General features: G+C 36.7%; 1 long non-coding RNA gene across 4 annotated transcripts in view; it reads right to left on the bottom strand.

Annotated features, from left to right (window-relative positions):
• LOC110740705 overlaps nt 1-12489 on the bottom strand; it is a 259524-nt gene extending 247035 nt beyond the window's left edge. For 3 of the 4 annotated variants that reach the window (XR_002515679.2, XR_002515682.2, XR_002515680.2), the window contains exon 1: nt 12043-12488. This is a non-coding gene — a long non-coding RNA (uncharacterized LOC110740705). Of the gene's footprint in view, nt 1-12042 lie in introns of all 4 variants that reach the window. The other variant, XR_002515681.2, reaches the window with a different exon arrangement.
• Nucleotides 12490-16963: the final 4474 nt, after the last annotated feature.

The following is a 16963-nucleotide window of genomic DNA, read 5'->3' as shown; positions in this document are numbered from 1 at the left end:
TAATGAATGACCAAAATGTAGTGGCTTAAAACAATACAAAATTATTATCTTACAGTTTGCATGTGTTAGATGTCCAGGTACAGGTTAGCTGGCAACTCTCCTCAGTGTCTTACTAAGCTGAAATATTAGTCACAGGTACATTTTCATCTGAAGCTTGGGTCCTCCTCCAAACTTATTGGTTCTTGGTATAATTAGTTCTGTGTGGTTGTATGACAGAAGACCCTATTTTTCTTGCTGATTATCAGTTGGGAATTATTCCCAGTTACTAGAGGTCACCCTTAGGTTCCTGCTATATTGCCTCCTCCACAGGTAGTTCACATGGTTGTTTGTTCCTTCAAAGTCATCAAGACAGCATTTCTGTTGCTTGAAATCTCTCTGACTTCTCGATCCTCTTTCAAGGGTTCATCTGATTAGGCAAAGACTACTCAGAATAATCTCCTTTTTTTATTAACTCCAAGTGAACTTACAGGGACCTCAATTATCTTTCACCTTTGCTATATAACCTAACCTAACCATGGGCATGGCATCCATCATGTTGCCTAGACTCAAAGGGAGGGGATTACACAGGTTCTGTACACCAAGGGATAGGAATCTTGTGGGCCATCTTAGTGTTCTGCCTACCGCAATCTGAAATCAAATACTAAAGCAATAAAACATAACAGACTTACTTATTCTGTAATGGTGTCAAAATTATATTTTTAAATAAAGAGAGAAACTAAAAAATAATAATGATGGACTTGGATAAACATGATGGGTTGAATACATGTATATATGTCTTTTATCTTTCCCAAATGCATTCAAATGACAGTAAAATAATAAAACATTTCAACATTTTTTAGACAAGGAGAATAGGAGAGTATGGACAAGAGATGTTGATAAGCATTTGGAGGATACGAAATGAATAGAGACATGAATGACCTTGTAGAAGAAAAGAAAACTGAACCCAAACACTGGTAGAGGTCCAACCAACATCAGAACCCAGAGAGGCCCAGGGATTAGAGTGTCCTGTGATCTCAAAAAACACATGGGGAAGGGAGGGTGGTTAAGAATAAAGAAGTAATGCAAGTCTGTATGAATAATAGAATTCCTGGGTCACCTAGACGTTGGTTTTTTAAAGAGACAAATAAATTAGCAAACCTTTAGTTAGATTAAGAAAATAAGAGAGAAGGCTCAAATAACTAAAATTATAAATAAAAAAGGAGACATTACAACTGACTGATACCACAGAAATAAAAAGGATAATAAAATAATACTGTGAACAATTATACACCAACAAATTGGACAAATAGAAGAAATGGATAAATTCCTAAAAACATACAACCTACCAAGAGTGAATCATGAAGAAATAGAAAATATGAACAGACCAATAATGAGTAGAGAGATAAATTAGTAATCAAAATCCTCCCAACAAAGAAAAACCCAGGACCTAACGGCTTCACCAGTCAACTGTACACTTATTTAAAGAGACCTTCTCAAACTCTTCCAAAACAATTAAGAGAAGGTAACACTTCCAAACTCATTTTACAAGGCCAGCATTACCATGACACCAAAGCCTGCCAAAAACACTACAAGAGATGAAAATTATAGGCTAATATACCTGATGAACATAGATGAAAAAATTCTCAACAAAATACTAGTAAACTGAACTCAACAGCAAAGGAAACAATCAACATTATGAAACCTACATGTTGACAGAAAATATTTTCCAACTATATGGCTGAGAAGGAGTTAATATCCAAAATATATAAAGAATTCAAATAATAACAAAAAAACTCGACAATCTTTAAAGTGGGCAAATGACCTGAATAAACATTTGTCAAGAGAAGACATACAAAGTGGCAACAGGTGTATAATAAAATGGTCAACATCACTCACTAATCATCAGAGAAATACAAATTAAAATTACCATGAGATATTACCTTACATCTGTTAAAATGGCTATTGCCGAAAAGACAAAAGATAAGTATTGGATAAGGTGTGGAGAAAAAGGAACCCTTGTGCAGTCTTGGTGAGAATGTATATTGGTACAGTCACTGAAAAAATAATATAAAGCCTTCTAAAAAAGTTGAAAATAGAACTACCATATGATCCAGTGATTTCACAACTAGGTACATATCCAAAGGACATGAAATCAGTATGTCAAAGAGATATCTACACTCCCATGTTCATTGTAGCGTTATTCACAATATCCAAGATATGGAGACAACCCAAGAGTCCAGTGAAAAATGAATGCATTAAAAAGTAATGTATATCTACACAGTGGAATATATTCAGATTTTAAAAAAGGAAATCTTGTCATTTTCAAAAACATGAATGACCCTGGAGGACATTATTCTAAGTGAAATAAGCCAGATACAAAAAGACAAATACTTCATGATATCACTTGTATGTGGAAACTAAAAAACACTGAACTCATAGAATCAGAGAGAATGATGGGTAAAAAAAACTGGGGGAGGTTAGAATGGGGGGAATCGGGAGATGCTGATCAAAAAGTAAAATATCTCAGGTAGACAGGATGAATAAGTTCTGCAGATCTACTGTATGGCATGGTGACTATAGTTAATAATAATGTACCGTATACTTGAAAATTGCTGAGATAAGACCTTAATGTTCTCATGACAAAAAATGGTAAGTATATGTGGCACGAATATGTTAACTAGATTGCTTTATTAATTTCATAATGTATATATATATATCAAAACATCACACACAGTGTAAACACATACAATTTTTAATCATCAATTATACCTTAATAAATGGTAGGGAGGAGAGGAATTCATTCTACCTAATAATTATTCACTGTCCCTCAAAAGAATTGTCTACATTCCCCAACTCTCCTTTCTCCCTTTCCTTATAAAGAAAGTTGATTTTTCAGTAAATCTTCTGAAGGCAAGGGGGAGTTTTCCCCTTGGTCTCTACAATTTTGGCACTGCAGCCAGGATAGCAAAGTCTCTCTACACTTTTGGGAGTCACAGTCAAGGGAAGCTGGGACCTAAAAAGCCAGGATAAGGGTTTGCCTACTCTGAGAACTAAAACCCCGATTCACTAGACAAATTGGCACTCACTGGGTCCACCACTGTGACTGCTGGCACCTGAACAAGCCACCTGGAGGCCTAAGGATCAGCCTACCTGGACTCACAACAACTGATGCTCACATATGCCACATGGGGACTAAGGACTGATCTGCCTGGTGTCCCTATGCCCAGCAAAACCTCACCATAGTCTTCACTGTCAACCACAGCCTAAGCCACTGAAGAACTCACAGACACCACTGATGCTGATTATAGACAAAGAAGTCCTATGGAGACTACACTACTGCATCCACCCAACTTTCAAAGCCAAAGTGCCCTACCCAACCAATACTATAGATACATTTATAGGGAAAATCTCTTCCTGCAAAAACCAACCCACAAAACTGGAAGAAGCAACTGTAACAATAGATGTATAGACATCAATGTAATGACAAAAGAAACATGAAGAAACAAAGAAACATGAAGAAAAAAAAGAAACATGACACCTCCAAGGAAACACAATTCTCCAGCAACAGATTCTGATGAAAAAGAAACATCTGAAATGCCTAAAACAATTTTCAAAATACTGATATTAAAGAAATACAGTAAGATACAAGAGAACACAGATAAACAATATTTAAAAATCAGGAAAACAACTTATGATCTGAATAAGAAACTCAAAAAAGAGATAGATATCATAAGAAGACTCAAGCAGAAATCCTGGCACTGAAGAATTCGGTGAATAAAATTTTAAAAATACAATTGAGGGCTTCAACAATAGACTATATCAAGCAGAAGAAAAAATTTCTCAACTAGAAGACAGATCTTTTAAAATAACCCAGTTGGACAAAAAAAAAAAAAAAAAAGAATGAAAAAGAATGAAGGAAGCCTATATGACATAGGAAACTATAAAGCAATCAACTATTCTAATTTTGAAAGCTTTAGAAGAAGAAATAATGGGCAAAGGCATAGAAAACCTATTTAACTAAATAGTAGCTGAAAACGTCCCAAGTCCTGCAAGAAACAGACATCCAGATACAGAAAGCACAAAGATCCCCAAACAGATTCAACCCAAATAGGTCTTCTCTAAAGCACATTATAGTAAAACTGTCAAAAGTCAAAGATAATGAGAAAATTCTATGAACAGCAAGAGCAAAGCGTCAAGTCATATATAATAGAACCCCTATCAGACTAACAGCAGATTTCTCAGCAGAAATCTTATAGGCCAGAAGAGAATGAGTTAGTATATTCAAAGTGCTAAAAGAAGGGAAAAAACCCTGCTAGGCAAGAATACTATGCCCAGAAAGTCTATCCTTCAAAAATAAAGGAGAAATAAAGTCTTTCCCAGACAAGCAAAAACTGAGGGAATTCATCACCACTAGACCAGCACTACAAGAAGTGCTTAAATGAGTCCTAGATCTAGAAGTGAAAGGACAATATGTACCATTATGAAAACATATGAAAGTTTAAAACTCTACTAGTAGAGTAGATACATAAATGAGAAAGAGAAGGGACTAAAATATTACCTCTACAGAAAATCACTAAGCTACACTGTTATTAATAAGAGAAGAAGAACGAAACAAAAGATATACAAAGGAACCAGATTAACAACTAACAAAATAACAGGAATAAGTCCTAATGTATCAAAAATAGCCTTGAATGTAAGTGGATTAAATTCCCCCTTAAAAGATATACATTTAAAATCCATACACTGGCTGAATACATTTAAAAACAAAACATAACCCCACTATATGTTGCCTACAAGAAACTCACTTCACCTGTAAAGACACATTTAGAGTGAAAGTGAAGGGATGAAAAAAGGTATTTTATGCAGATGGAAACCAAAAGCAAGCAGGAGTAGCTATACTTACATCAGATAAAAGAGACTTTAAGTCAAAAACTGCAAAAAGAGACAAAGTCATTATATAATGATTATATGGTTTGGCTGTGTTCTCACTCAAATCTCATCTTGAATTCCCACGTGTTGCGGGAGGGACCCAGTCAGGGGTAATTGAATCATGGGGGCAGGTCTTTCCCATGCTGTTTTCATGATAGTGAGTAAATCTCACAAGATCTGATGGCTTTATAACGTGGAGTTTCCCCACACAAACTCTCTCTCTTTGTTGCCATCCACGTAAGAAGTGACTTGCTCTTCCTTTCCTTCCACCACGATTATGAGGCTCCCCAGGCACATGGAACTGTAAGTCCAATTAAATCTCTTTCTTTTATAAATTGCCCAGTCTCAGGTACAAAGAAACATTGGATTTAAACTGCACTTTAAATCAAATGGACCTAACAGATATTTACAGAACACTTCATCCAACAGTTGCACAATACATATTCTTTTAATGGGCATATGAAACATTCTCCAGGATAGACAATATAGGCCACAAAACAAATCTCAGCAAAGTTTTAGAAATTGAAATTTTATCAAGAATCTTCCTAAATCACAATGAAATAAACTAGAAATCTATAACAGGGGAAACCTTAGAAGCTATACAGATATGTAGAAATTTAAAGAACATACTCCTGAATGATCACTTAGTCAATGAAGAAATTAAGAAGGAAATAAAATATTTATTGAAACAAATGAAAATGGGAATACAGCATATCAAAACCTATGGGCTATAGCAAAAGCAGTGCTAAGAGGGAAGGTTATAGTAATAAACATCTACATTAAAAAAATACTCCAGCCTGGGCGACAGAGCGAGACTCTGTCTCAAAAAATAAATAAATAAATAAAAAGATTTCAAATCAACAACCTAGTGATACCCCCTCAAGGAGATAGAAAAGCAAGAACAAACACCAAAATTAGTAGAAAAAATAAATAATAAAAATCAGAGAACTGAAGTATAGAGTAAAAAATACAAAAGACCAATGGAACAAAAAGTTGGTTTTTTTAAAAAGATAAACAAAATCAATGAAACATTAGCCACACTAACCAAGGAAAAAAGAGAAAATACTCTAAAAAATAAAATCAGAAACAAAAAAAAGAGACATTACAACTGATGTTACAGGAACATAAAAGATCACCAGAGACTATTACGAACAACTATGTGCTAACAAATTGAAAAACCTAAAGAAAATGGATAATTTCTTGGACTTGTACAAACTACCCAGATTGAACCAGAAAGAAATAAAACACCCAAACAGACTTATAATGAATAATGAGATTGAATCAGTAATAAAAAGTCTCCCAACAAAGAAAAGCCCAGGACCAGATATGGCTTTGCTGCTAAATTCTACCTAACTTGTAAGTAAAAACTAACACCAATTCTTCTCAAACTATTTCAAAAACACAGAAGAGGAGGAAATTCTTTCTAACTAATCTACAAGGCCAGTAGATACCAAAACTAAACAAGGACACAACATAAAAAGAAAACCACAGGCCAATATCCCTGATGAAGATAGATGCAAAAATCCTCAACAAAATACTAGCATACCACATCCAACAACACATCAAAAATAAAATACACCATGATCAAGTGAAACTTTCCCAGTGGTGCAAGGTTGATTCCACATTCATAAATCAATAAAGGTAATACATCACATCAACAGAATAAAAAACAAAAGTTACATGATCATCTCAATAGATGCAGTAAAAGCATTTGAAAGAATCCAATATCCCTTCATGATAAAAAAAAAAAACTCTCAGCAAATTAGACATAGAAGGAACATACATAAACATAATAAAGACCATATATGGGTCAGGCATGGTGGCTCACATCTGTAATCCCAGCACTTTGAGAGACTGAGGTGGGCGGCTCATGAGGTCAGGAGTTCGAGACCAGCTTGGCCAATGTGATGAAACCCTGTCTCTACTAAAAATACAAAAATTAGCTGGGTGTGGTGGTGCATACCTGTAGTACCAGCTATTCAAGAGGCTAAGGCAGGAGAATTGCTTGAACCAGGGAGGCAGAGGTTGCAGTGAGCCAAGATCGTGCCACTGCACTCCAGCCTGGGTGACGGAGTGAGACACCATCTCAAAAAATAAAATAAATAAATAAATATCATATATGACAAACCCATAGCCAACATACTGAATGGAGGAAAGCTGAAAGCCTTTCCTCTAAAAATTAAAACACAAGGATGCCTACATTTAGCACTTTTATTCGACACAGTACTGAAAGTCTTAGCCAGGGCAATCAGGTAAGAGAAAGAAATAAAAGGCATCCAGGCCAGGCATAGTGACTCACACCTGTAATCCCAGCACTTTGAGAAGCCAAGGCGGGCAAATCACTTGGGGCCAGGAGTTCAAGACAAGCCTGGCCAACATGGTCAAACTCTATCTTTAATAAAAATACAAAAAATTAGCTGAATGTGGTGGCATGTGCCTATAGTTCCAGCTGCTTGGGAGGTTGAGACAGGAGAATTGCTTGAACCTGGAGGCCGAGGTTGCGGTGAGCCAAGATCGCACCACTGCTCTCCAGTCTGGGCAACAGAGCAAGACCCTGTCTCAATAAATAAATAAATAAATAAATAAATAAATACCACCCAAATTGGAAAAAGGGGAAGTCAAATCATTTCTCTTTGTAGACAACATGGTCTTATACATTAAAAAATCTAAAGACTCCACCAGAAAACTATTGGAACTGTTCAACAAACCAACATACGAAAGTCAGTAGCATTTCTATACGTCAGTGATGAACCAGCTGAGAAAGAAGTCAAGAAGGCAATCCCATTTACAATAGCTCCAATAAATTAAAAACATAAAATACCTAGGAATAAATTTAACCAAGGAGGTGAAAGACTTCTACAAGGAAAACCATGAAACATAGATGAAAGACATTGAAGATATGAACAAATGAAAAGACATCCCATGGTCATGAATTGAAAGAATTAATATTGTTAAAATGACCATAACACCCAAACAGTCTTCAGATTCAATATAATTCCTATCAAAACACCAATAACATTCTTCACAAAACAAAACCTCCTAAAATTCACATGGAACCACAAAAGACCCCAAAGAGCCAAAGCAGTCCTGAGCAAAACAACAAAACTGAAGCCCCCACATTACCTGACTTCAAAACGTTCTATACAGCTATATAATCAAAACAGCATGGTATTGGTATAAAAACAGACACATAGACCAACGGAACAGAATAGAGAAACCACAAATAAAACCATGCATTTACAGCCAATTTTTTGAGAAAGGCATCAAGAATATACATTGGAATTGAACTCATGCAGATAGAGAGTAGAAGGACAGTTACCAGAAGCCAGGAAGGGTAGTGGGGTGGTGGTGGGAGGAAGGGGATGGTTAATGGGGACAAAAAATAGGTAGAAAGAATAAGACCTAGTATTGATAACACAGCAGAGTGATTGCAGTCAATAATAATTTAATTGTACATTTTTAAATAACTAAAAGAGTATAATTGGGTTGTTTGTAATACAAAGGATAAATGCTTGAGGGGATGAATACCCCATTTTCCATGATGTGATTATTACTTATTGCATGCCTATACCAAATTATCTCATGTATCCCATAAATACATACACCTACTATGTACCCCCAAAAAATTTAATAAAAAATTAAAAATTTAAAAACACATAAAACATAAAAAAGAATATATACATTGGGAAAGGTCATGTAAAAAATTAAAAAAGAATATATCCCCAAATACAGTTTTAATAAAAATTTAAAAATGTTAAAAACATGTAAAAATAAAAAAAATACATTGGGAAAGGACACCCTCTTCAATAAATGGTGCTGGGAAAACTGGATATCCATATGCAGAAGAATGAAACTAGACCCCTATCTCACTATATACAAAAACAACTGCAAATGGATTAAAGACTTAAACATACACCTGAAACTATAAAACTACTAGAATAAAACAAGAGAAATGCTTCAGGACTTTGGGCCAGGCAAATTTTATGGCTAAGACTTCAAAAGCACAGCCAACAAAAATAAAACGGACAAATGGGACTATACACTAAAAAAATTCACACAGCAATAGAAACAATGAACAGAGTGAAGAGAAAACCTGTTGAATCAGAGAAAATATTTGCAAACTATTCATCCAGCAAGAGACTATTATCCAAAATACGTAAGAAACTCAACAGCAAAAACAAAAACAAAAACAAAAAACCCACAAATAATCCCATTAAAAAGTGGGCAAGGGATCTGAATAGACATTTCTCAAGAGATACAAATGACCAACGGTAAATAAAAAAGTGCTCAACATCATTAATCATCAGGGAAATGCAAATCAAAACCACAATGAGATATATTCTCACCCCAGTTATAATATCTATTACCAAAAAGACAAAAATTAACAAATGCTAGTGAGGATGTTGACAAAAGAGAACTCTTATACACTGTCAGTGTGTACAGCCACTATGGAAAATAGTATGGACATTTATCCAAAAAAACTGAAAATAAAACACCATATTATCCAGTAATCCCATTACTGGATATTTACCCAAAAGAAAGGACATCAGTATATCAAAGGGATGCCTGTATCCCTTATGTTTATTGCAGCACTATTCACAATAGTTAAGATATAGAATCCACCTATGCATCTATTAATGGATGGGTGGATAAAGAAAATGTGTGGTATATATACAAAATAAAATACTATTCAGCCATAAAAAGGAATAAAATCCTGTCATTTACAACAACATGAATGGAACTGAAGGTTTTTATGTTAAGTGAAATATATTAAGCCAGGCACAGAAAAACAAATATCAGATGTTCTCACTCATATGTGGGAGCTTAAAAAGGGGATGTCATGGAGGTAGACAGTAGAATGATAGTTACCAGAGTCTGGGAAGGGTGGGTGTCTGGGGGTGAAGAGGATGAAGAGAAGTTGGTTAATGAGTACAAATATACAGTTAGATAAGGGAATAAGTTCTAGTGTTTGATAGCACAATAGGATGACGATAGTTAATTACAATGCATTGGATATTTCAAAATAGAAGAGCATATTTGAAATATTCCCAGCACAAATAATAAATGATCATGGTGATGAATATCTGAAATGTCCTAATTTGATCATTACATTGTATGTATCAAAAATCACATGTACCCCATACATTTGTACAATTAGGTATCAATAAAAAAAAATACAATAGCAGGGGGCAAAGGGGCAGGGCAGGAGAAGACTATAAACATTGAAAAATGTCCCTCAGTTTTCTAGCTTTTAAAACATTATACCAATATTAGGCTGGGCATGGTAGCTCAGGCCTGTAATCCCAGCACTTTGAGAGGCTGAGGCTGGCAGATCACTTGAGGGCGAGGAATTTGAGACTAGCCCGGTCAACACAGTGAAACCCCATCTCTACTAAAAATAGAAAAAAAAAATAGCTGGGCATGGTGGTGCACACCTGTAATCCCACCTACTTGGGAGGCTGAGGTATGAGAATCGCTTTAACTTGGGAGGCAGAGGTTGCAATGAGTGGAGATCGTGCCACTGCACTCCAGCCTGGGCAACAGAGCGAGACTCTGTCTCAAAAAAAGAAAACAAATTATACCAATATCATATAATTATCATGTTATAGAATTTCTATGTCTAAAAATTACTCTCCTATATTGATTTTTAAATATCAGCTATATGAATTTAAAGAACATTTTTTTCCATTGTCATTACAAGGAAAAGCAAATTCCAAAAATTCAATATCACATTGGATGGTAGAAATTTATCTGAGATGTTTATTTCTGGAGAAAACTCCTTTCTATCCCCATTAATCACTTCAGTTCTTCCAAAATTAATTAGAATTGTTTAGTTATTTGTTTTTATAGTCCCACACCTAAGGCTATTATTACAGTCACCAAAATAAAATGCTGACAAGTTAATTTTTGTAATTTATTTATGTCTACCAAGAGGTTCAGAAATTTTATAGCTAATATAGCTCAGTGACAATCAAATAGTCGTAATTATTTGCTCTCAAGGGCATCAAATCCACCAGGGCAAAGGTATCAAAAGAAAAAACAGAGTGAAAAATGGAAGAAAAAAATGACCAGGTTCAGTGTGGTTCACACCAGTAATCCAAGCACTTTGGGAGGCTCAGGCGGGCAGATCGCTTGAGCCCAGGAGTTCAAGACCAGCCTGGGCAACATGGTGAAACCCCATCTCTACCGAAAATACAAAAAAAAAAAAAAAAAATCAGCCAAGTGTGGTAGTATGCACCTGTAGTCTCAGCTAGTAGGGAGGCTGAGGTGAGAGAATCACTTGAACCTAGGGGGTAGAGGTTGCAGTGAGCCAAGATTGTGCCACTGAACGCCAGCCTGGGCAATAAAGCAAGACCCTTCTCAAAAAAAAAAAAGAGTAAAAAAAAATTTATTTTCACCACAACTCTTAATCACTAAAGATATGTAGTAATACCCAAGGAAGTAGAAAAATTAAGAAATTTAATCTAAAAAAATACAACTTACTATACTTTTATCCTGTTTTGACTGTTGGGGATAGAAGAATTAGGTAAAGGGCCAGAGAAAGAAGACACTGAGAGCTTGTGGTGGAGGGCAAAGGTAAGGTGGGGTGGGTAGGATTATGGTGTGGCCAGGAAGGAAAGAAAAGTGAAAGAGAAAGGAAAACAAAGACAGAGGTAGTCTCAGGGCAAAAGAGTCAAAATGACACCATATATTAGGTCAGTTTGATACAGCAATTTTAACACTCCTGAATCGAAGTAGCCCTATAAAAATATATATGTCTCTGGGTTTTTATTTTTTATTACCAAATAATTATGTGTACAACTTACTGATCTCTACTGCATCCATTAACGCAACCCAGACTACATGAGACTTACATTTTCTTTAAGTTCTATATTATTTGGATTTTTTCACGCTATATATTACCATTATTTTAAGTATGTACATATAAATTTTTTTAAGTCTGTCAAATTTGTCTAAGCCTCTAATGATGTCCAAATCTTATCTCCCAAAACATCTTGGAAGAGTTTTTGAATCTTAAGTGTAAAATATATTCATAGGTTAAAGAAACAAAGTATCTGTTAGAAATTTAATTGAGGATTACATATGCCATCCAGGCTTGAGATTAAGGGATCACATTGTGGCCCAGATACCTACTACCACAACCAGCTCCATCTTCTCATCCTCAAGATATAGGAAGGTAAACAATAGCATCATCATAACTCCTAAGAGCTATAGTCCATCTTCATGATCTTCAGATTGAAAATAGAATGTTTCGGCCGGGCGCAGTGGCTCAAGCCTGTAATCCTAGCACTTTGGGAGGCCGAGGCAGACAGATCATTTGAGCTCAGGAGTTCGAGACCAGCCTGGGCAACAGAGCAAGACCCTGTGTCAAAAAGAAAAAAAAAGTTTCATTATTAAGCAGGGACTTATTAGCAAAAAGTACATTACTAATAACTTTAAAAGAGAAATAAATTAATATTTTTTAAAAACCAAAACCTCAAACCATTCAAGATACAAAAGACAGTGCTGTGGCTCACCCCTGTAATCCCAGCACTTTGGGATGCCAAGGTGGGCAGATCACTCGAGGCCAGGAGTTCGAGACCAGCCTGTCCAACACAGTGAAACCCCGTCTCTACAAAAAAATACAAAAAGTTAGCTGGGTATGTGGCACGCGCTTGTAATCACAGCTACTTGGGAGGCTGAGGCATGAGAATAGCTTGAACTCGGGAGGTGGAGGTTGCAGTGAGCTGAGATTGTGCCACGGCATTCCAGCCTGGGTGACCAAGGGAGACTCCATCTCCAAAAAAAAGAAAAAAGAGAGAGAGAGAGAAAGAGAAGGAAGGAAGGAAGGAAAAAGGAAAGAGAGAGAGAGAGAAAGAAAAGGGAAGAAAAGGGAGAGGAAGAGAGAAAGAAAGGAAAGAAGGAAGGAGAGAGAGAGAGAGAGAGAGAAAGAAAGCAAGCACAGACACTTTGCCTAGAACGACGGATGGCAGTGCAGTAAACTCCTCATTGCATGGCTTGTCTGCAAGATGATTCTTAACTCCCTCCCATCCCTGATGGGGCAGAACAGGGTTTGAGCACTGGGAAGCAGAGTGGAGCACAGTATAACATGTGTTTAGTGATAGAAAATATGTTTAGAGACCATTTAACTCATATTGATCCTGTCACACTCCAGGGTTAGTAGTTTATGATGTGGTAAGGTCCAATATTTTGTACTTATAATGACATTTTAATATGGCCAAAATCAACCAAAAAGGAAAGAAAAGAGCATCTCATATACAAATTAGTTAATAATTAAAAAAAAATTTTAACCTAGAAGTTAAAATATGTTTTCTTGGCAGTTTGGAGATTTCTCAAAGAACCAAAAAGAATTACCATGAATTACTATGTGACCTAGTGATCACACTAGTAGGTATATTCCCAAAGGCGAATAAATCATTTTACCAAAAAGACACCTGCACTTGAATGTTTATGACAGCACTATTCACAGTAGCAAAGACACAGGATAAACTCAGGTGTCCATTAATAGTGAGTTGGATTAAGACACTGTGGTACATATACACCATGAAATACTACACAGCCATAAAAAAGAGCAAAATAATGTCTTTTGCAGCAACACAGATGCCGCTGGAGGCCATCATCCTAAGGAAATTAACAAATTAAGCAAACCAAATATTCTCACTTATAAGTGGAAGCCAAACATTGGCTATACATGGACATAAAGATGGGAACAATAGACACCAGTGACTCCAAAAGGAGAGAGGAGGGAGGGGGACAAAAGGAGAAAAATTACCTATTGGATACTATGTTCACTGCCTGGGTGATAGATTCAATTGAAGCTCAGAGCATCATGCAATATATCCATGTAACACACCTGCACATGCACCCCCGAATCTAAAATAAAAATAAGTAAATAAATAAAAATGTTTTCTTTTCATTCTTTTCGGTTTGTTTTGATCACATCAAAATGTCTTCGTGCCAATAGTACAAGAATGTTCATTGTAGCATGTTTGAAATAGTAATATGTTGGAAACAACTTCAATATAGGAATTGCTACATAGATTATGAGAAATTTGTACAATAGAGTATTATGGAGCACTTTAAAAGAATGAAACATTTTTATTTCTACTAACATGGAAGGTTCTCCAAGTTATATTGTTAAATGAAGAAAAAAGGGCCAGGGGCAGTATGCTACTATCTGGGTAAAAAAAGAATGTCTATAAATATGTTCATATATGCTTAAACAGTTTGTGGAATACTATACAAGAAACTTAAGAGCAATGCCTCAAAGAAGAGACTCTAGGAGTTTTTTTTTCTTTTTAAACAGAGTTTTGCTCTGTCACCTAGGCTGGAGTGCAGTGGCGTGATCTCGGTTCACTGCAACCTCTGCCTCCTGGGCTCAAGTGATTCTACTGCCTCAGCCTCCCAAGCAACTGGGACTACAGGCGTGTGCCACCATGCCTGGCTAATTTTTGTATTTTTAGTAGAGATGGGATTTCACCATGTTGCCCAGGCTGGTCTCGAATTCCTGACCTCAAGTGATCCGGCTGCCTCAGCCTCCCAAAGTGCTGGGACTACAGCCGTGAGCCACTGTGCCCAGCTGGTATTTGCTTTTTAATATATACCTTTAAAAATATATTGAATTTTCTACCATGCTTATAATACTGATTCAAAAGAGTAATTAATACTTAAAAATTTCTCCATGTAAAAACAGCAGCCTCAAGTGGAGCTATCACAATGTTCCTGACACTAAAATCATTATTTCCAAACATTATATGCTTGGCACCACCACCTGGAATATCTTGAAATATGGAAGTTATTTATTCCATCATTTATGTATATACCATGTGCTTATTATACATTAGTGAGATAATAAATCAATAGACAAAATCCCTGCCTACATGGAGCTTATGTTCTATGCAGAGAGACAGTTAAGGAATATACGATCCATAGGTTATATTGTACATTTCAAGGTGATAAATGCTATTGTATGGGGAAAAAAAGGGTAATAGAGATTGAGAAAGGCAGGATTGGTGACACTTAGGTAAACACTTGCAAAAGCGGAAGGAGTGAGCCATGTGGATATCTGGCATTAACACAGCACTCTGGGGACAGTGTTCCGGGCAGAAGGAAGAGCCAATGTAAATGTCATGCACCTGGCATGATCAGTCAACAGCAAGGAGGCTAGGGTAGCTTTAGCGGAGTGAACAAGGGATAAAGTAGCTAGAGATGCAGTGAGAGAAGCAACGAGGGTTATAATATCATGGAGGGCCTTGTAGGCTGTGTGTAATAAGGTGTTTGACTTTTTTTTGAATTAAATGGAAGGCCAGTGGAGGCTTTTGAGCTATGGAATGGTGTCGTGAGATTTACTTTTGTACAGGACCACTATGATTGCTCTTTTGAGACTAGATTGGAGGAGGGCAAGTGAGGAAGCATCAAGGATAGTTGGGAGACAATTACAACAACCCAGACAAGCCAGAGATTATGATAAACTACACTAGGCTGGTACTATAAAAATGCTGAGTGGTGATCAGAGCCACAGGCACATTTTGAAAGCAGAACAAACAGGATTTCCTAATAGGTTGTATATAGTGTGTGAAAGAAAAGGAGGAATCAAGAATGACTTGCAGCCTTCTGGCTTGAGTAGCTGGAAGGATGAGATATTACTACAATTAAGGGCACTACAGGCAGAGAATTTGTGAGGTGGAGAGTTGGGAGTTCAGTTCTGGATCTGTCAAGTTTGGGAAGCTACTTAGACATCCAAGTAGAGATGTCAAGAAGCTATAGTTATATATACAGGGCTTGAGTTCAGGGGAGACGTTCTGATTGGAGATATTAATTTGAGAGGTGTCAGTAGGGATGGTATATAACTCCATAGGAGATGATGAGTCCCCTAGGGAGTGAATGTAGATAAGGAGAAGAGACCCAACATCTTAGTCTTGGGGTACCCCCAATGTTAGCAAGTCAAGAAGAGGAGCAACAATAAAGATGACCAAGAAGGATGCTGATGATGTTCTTTTTCTTGACCAGGGTGACAGTTACATAGTTACATGGGTATATTAACGTTTTGATAACTCATTGAGCCATACGTTTATGAATTGTGTTCTTTGCTCTGTATATGTTACACTTCAATAATTTTTTACCCCTCCCCGCTTCCTAGTCCCTTACTTTCTTGCTATTTCTTTATGGAATCATAAAGAAATTAACCCCTTCAGCAAATTTTCTCAAGGCTGCAGGTTTCTTCTCTTCAATGCTAAATCTTCTACCAAACACATGGCATCTGCTCAGGGAACTGAAGCATTTTGAAATTTGTTTTAAACCAAATTAAATCTATCTTAGAATCTCACTATTCAAAGTGGCATACAATTCTTTGAATAGAAGTGAGACAGGCAATAGCTCCAGGGACCAAGGAATGGGATGAGGGCCTTCTGTTCTTCACCACTGAGATGCTTGGTTTCCAAGCCCATGTGTCCCATTCTCCTGAGGAACTCTTTTTCCAAGGGCCTGTAAGCTATGGAATCCATAAAGCAGACAGCAGTCCCATTCAAAATCTTCAGCACTGTGTGGGCACACAGATCTTTCCCTGACAGTTGTACATATGTGCCCCACTCCCATTTTTCCCAGTCACAGAGAATCTCATTCTTTCCTCAACTCCCTACCACCTTGGGTTTCCCTTGACATACTCCTATATCCCACCTCTCTTCATCTCTTTTGCCAAACATTCTCCTTCCAAACAAAAACTCGATTTCATTTGTTTGTCTTTAAGGCCCACGGTAGTGCCTATTTTCAGCCATGAAACAAATCTTATGAGTACTTGAGGTAAGAAAACTCAGATGCAGAACACAGACATTTGGCTAACTTTGGAAGATGAAGAAGGCAAGAACTCTTACCACTTTTCAGTTTTCAAGTTATTTTGGTCTGTAGGTTGTGTTCCCCTAGAAAGATCGGCTGTTCTCTTCAGATACGGGTGTTGAGTGAGAAGTCAATGTCAGACCCTTGTTTATATCCCAGCTAGTGAGTTTAGGGAAACCAGAAAGTATGAGTTCTAGAGTGAAGAGCCCCAGGCACTACCTCC

Source organism: Papio anubis, chromosome 9, assembly GCF_008728515.1.
Source record: "Papio anubis isolate 15944 chromosome 9, Panubis1.0, whole genome shotgun sequence".
Lineage (NCBI taxonomy): Eukaryota > Metazoa > Chordata > Mammalia > Primates > Cercopithecidae > Papio > Papio anubis.
Note: the sequence above shows the minus strand (reverse complement) of the source record. Positions and strands in the feature narration are given on the sequence as shown.